Raw genomic sequence first — 4,124 nt, forward strand, 5'->3', positions numbered from 1 at the left:
TGCACAGTGTCTGGTGGCAATAGAATAGGGGCTTAATAAGTGTCTGTTGACTGACTGATAGAGTGCTCTAAAGGACCACCGAGAAGAGAAAGTCAAATGAAGCCAACTTGGATGTTTCCTTTCAAGGTGACCAAAGAGGAAGGTGGCAAACAGGCGTGAAGCAATGGGAGGAGAGCGTCCTAGCACACCGCTGGCGGAGCCCAGACGTCACTGAAAGTCTAGGAAGCCGTTTGGCATCATAAATGACGAGCAACTCGCTGGATGTGACCTCAGACGGGGCTCCCTTCACACGGCAAAGACACCCCAAGGAGGCAACGCCAGAGGAACCAGGATCGTCACAGCAGCCTTTTTTGTCTTAGCGAAGAACTTCACGAGTAGGGAGTCTGCGTGTGGGGAATGCGCTGTGTCAATGTAGCGGAATGTTCCTCTCCCATAAGACATTAGGAGGAATTCGAGGCCACCCGGGAAGATTTGTACAACTGAGTCAGAGGGAAGGAAGGTGAAGCCGAGCAACGGGCATGCTGACCAAATTCGAGGAAGAATCATCAGAATTGTGACCTCAGCAGGCAGCAGAAGCTGCCTCTCCTCTCAGTGGAAATATACTGGGTTAGAAACGGGTCTGCTTACCGATCCTGACTCAGGTCTTCACATTCAGACCATCTGCCAAGGGAGCGGAAGTGCAGGAACGGATGAAGGGATCTGTAAATGCAGAAATTGTTATTTTAGATCACGCCAAGTGCCTGGTCTCAGGATCAACTAATGTTTATAAGATGATAGCGCCTGTCCTTACATTGCTCCTGATTAAATTAATTAAATTAAATTAAAATAGACTTAAGATGTTTAAGGCATCAAGCTGGCCATAAATATTTGTTCAGCACCTGTTATGGGCCAGGCTGGGCATCCCCCAAACAAACAAACTAAAACTCATCCCCTGCCCTCAAGGAGTTTATACTGGCTTGGCTGGAGAAGTAAATGAAGGGAGGGATTGAGAAGGGAGAGAGCGTAAAGAATTGGCTCACTCAGGGAGGGTTTCAGAGAGGAGGGAGAATCTGAGCTAGTCTTGAAAAAAGCAAGGAAGTCGAAGAGGCGGAAGGATTTCATGTCAGGAATGGGACACAGTTTACACCAAGGATGAAATCTCAATTTTGAAGAATAGGAAATAGTCAGTCAATTAACAAGTTTTTATCGGAAAGACTGGCTAGAGTATCCCCAATGCTGTGTACAGTGTCTGGCTCTTAATAAATATTTGGTGACCGAGTATCAATTATTTACTCTGTAAACTGAGTGCTGAGGGTACGGAGAAAGGTTTAAAAAAAAAAGACCCTTCCCTTCAGGAGCTCATGTTGTAATAAGGGAGAGAACAGTTTGGCTTGAATAGACTCTATGGAGGTCAGTCATGTGAAATGTCTGGAAAAGGAAGTGAGAGTCCAATTGTAGAGGGCTTTAAATGCCCAACTGACCCATCTGGCTTTTATCCTAGAAGCAAAAGATAGCTATAGAAGGTTTTTGAGGAAAGGAGTATTATGGTCAAAATTGCAATTTTAGGAATATTCATGTGGCAACTGTATGGAAAGTATAGCTGGTGAAGCTAACTGACCTAAGCCTCTTTAAATAGACTCCCTTCCCTCCTGAACCTCAAACACAATGACAATCCATGTCAGAAAAGTTAAGCTGCTTTACCATTTAAAAATGTGCTTTCAGATATTTAACAAGAGAATATGAAATAAAAATAGTTCCCTATAAATACAGGTCACCATTGACAACCTGAGAAACATTGCATAAAAGCTGGCAATTAAAACCTCAAAAAGTTATGGAAAATTTAAATTACTTAGAAGATTTTTAAACTGTCAAATCCATTTATGGTATATTATGCTTTGGGTTTGCTTTAAAAATAAGAAATCTTTGAGCTGTCAGGGACCATGGAGGTATGGAGCTAAGAGCTCTAGATTTGGACATGGAAAGAGCTGCATTCAAATCCTGTTTCAGCTTTTTAATACTTTCTAGGCCTTAGATAAGACCCATTGTCCTTCCTGAGGCCTCAGATTCCTCAACTGCAAATGGGCATATAAACAAAGGACTCATGGAAGAGGTAGCACTTGATGTTAGAACAGAACCAAGGTCCTGCCTACCTGCCTAAATGCCAAGACAGAAAGCATACTCCAAAGAACAACTCCAGGAAATCTATACCTTAACATCCTCCAAATGACTTTTGCTAAAGGCACATAACAGAATTCTGGTCAAGAAAGAAGGAAGGAAGGAAGGAAGGAAGGAAGGAAGGAAGGAAGGAAGGAAGGAAGGAAGGAAGGAAGGAAGGAAGGAAGGAAGGAAGGAAGGAAGGAAGGAAGGAAGGAAGGAAGGAAGGAAGGAAAGAAGGAAGGGAGGGAGGGAGGGAGGGAGGGACGGAGGGAGGGAGGGAGGGAAGGAGGGAGGGAGGGAGGAAGGGAGGGAGGGAGGGAGGAAGGAAGGAAGGAAGGAAGGAAGGAAGGAAGGAAGGAAGGAAGGAAGGAAGGAAGGAAGGAAGGAGGGAGGGAAGGGAGAAAGGAAGGGAGGGAGGGAGAAAGGAAGGGAGGGAGGAAGGAAGGAAGGAAGGAAGGAAGGAAGGAAGGAAGGAAGGAAGGAAGGAAGGAAGGAAGGAAGGAAGGAAAGAAGGAAGGAAGGAAGGAAGGAAGGGAGGGAGGGAGGGAGGGAGGAAGGAAGGGAGGGAGGGAGGAAGAAGGGAGGAAGGAAGGAAGGAAGGAAGGAAGGAAGGAAGGAAGGAAGGAAGGAAGGAAGGAAGGAAGGAAGGAAGGAAGGAGGGAAGGAGGGAAGGAAGGAGGGAGGGAGGAAGGAAGGAAGGAAGGAAGGAAGGAAGGAAGGAAGGGAGAAAGGAAGGAAGGTAGGAAGGAAGGAAGGAAGGAAGGAAGGAAGGAAGGAAGGAAGGAAGGAAGGAAGGAAGGAAGGAAGGAAGGAAGGAAGGAAGGAAGGAAGGTAGGAAGGTGACTTTATTTACCATTCTTACATGCGTGTGACTGGGTCCTAGGTCATGTTTCCCACACCCAACAAAGATGGTTTCTATCCTCTTCTGGTTTCCTCTTTCTCATCTAGGTTCTTCAGGTACGATTTCAAATGATGTGGAATTCAAGAGAATGCCAAGGAAGCTGGAGAAATTTTGCCAAGGTGCCTACCATTCTATGCAACTAAATGGCTTGAGGAGGGAATGAAAGCAAAGTAAAATGCTCACCAAAGAGGGTCCAGAAGGCCTGCTGACTGGGTTCGGAGATCCAGAATGGATTCTGGGAGGACCAGACAATGCCCAGCAGCAGCAGCCGGAGCATCCCGCTGCCTATACTGTTATTAGTGTTCTGCTGCCATGAAGGCTGAGTGACAGTGGCCTGAGCCCTTTCAAACAACAGAAACAAGGTCAATTTTGGTAATGAGGAAATGGAAGTGGCGGCCCAGAAGGTCATCAACCCTTCCAGTTCCTTGTGTGATGAAGGATCAGGGGAAATGCTCTGGGAAATTATGGTGTAGGGACACAGTGACATCGCCATCATACAAGAGAGAGCTGGGCAAGAAGTCCCCAAAGCAGGGGAATGTGTGGAAAGCCATCCAAAGCTGTTCCCTGTCCTCAGACTGAGATGTTGGCTCCAGAGGATTGCAAAGAAAACCAAGACAAAGATCCTTAAGTAGGCTCATCCCTCTTTTACAATAAAAATTAAGGTAAACTGAGGTACAGGGTCATTTCTTTTTATTACCAAAATTGGCTCTGTTTGGCTTCTTCCTCTCCTATATACATAATATGTTGGTGAAGAAAAGGAGTACGGCGAAAATGCTCATTGAATACCTATATTTTGTGGCTTTGATCTACTCCAATCCACTGGGAGCTGATAAAGGGGTGTTTAAACATATTCTGCTAAGCACAGATGCATATCAAGTGGTCTGGGTTTGGGGCACATTCCAAATTGGAAGGGAACATTGACAGCTTGGGTTGGGGCTCCTTAGGACATGGTATCACAATATCTTGGGTACAGCTGGATCTCCAGAGGGAGCAGGACACCTGGGGCCAGGGCCTCGGTCATTGTGCTTTTTCCTCCTTAATGGGAAAGGGACAGGCAGCCAGGATAGAAAAAAATCATCTTCCTGGC

General features: G+C 45.9%; 1 long non-coding RNA gene across 1 annotated transcript; it reads left to right on the top strand.

Moving 5' to 3' along the window:
• Positions 1-256: 256 nt before the first annotated feature.
• LOC103106170 (uncharacterized) lies at positions 257-3,708 on the top strand. Its single transcript, XR_008912533.1, has 2 exons — positions 257-701; positions 3,085-3,708. It is a non-coding gene; the product is annotated as an uncharacterized LOC103106170 (long non-coding RNA).
• The last annotated feature ends 416 nt before the right edge of the window (positions 3,709-4,124 follow it).

Source organism: Monodelphis domestica, chromosome 5 (genome assembly GCF_027887165.1).
Source record: "Monodelphis domestica isolate mMonDom1 chromosome 5, mMonDom1.pri, whole genome shotgun sequence".
Lineage (NCBI taxonomy): Eukaryota > Metazoa > Chordata > Mammalia > Didelphimorphia > Didelphidae > Monodelphis > Monodelphis domestica.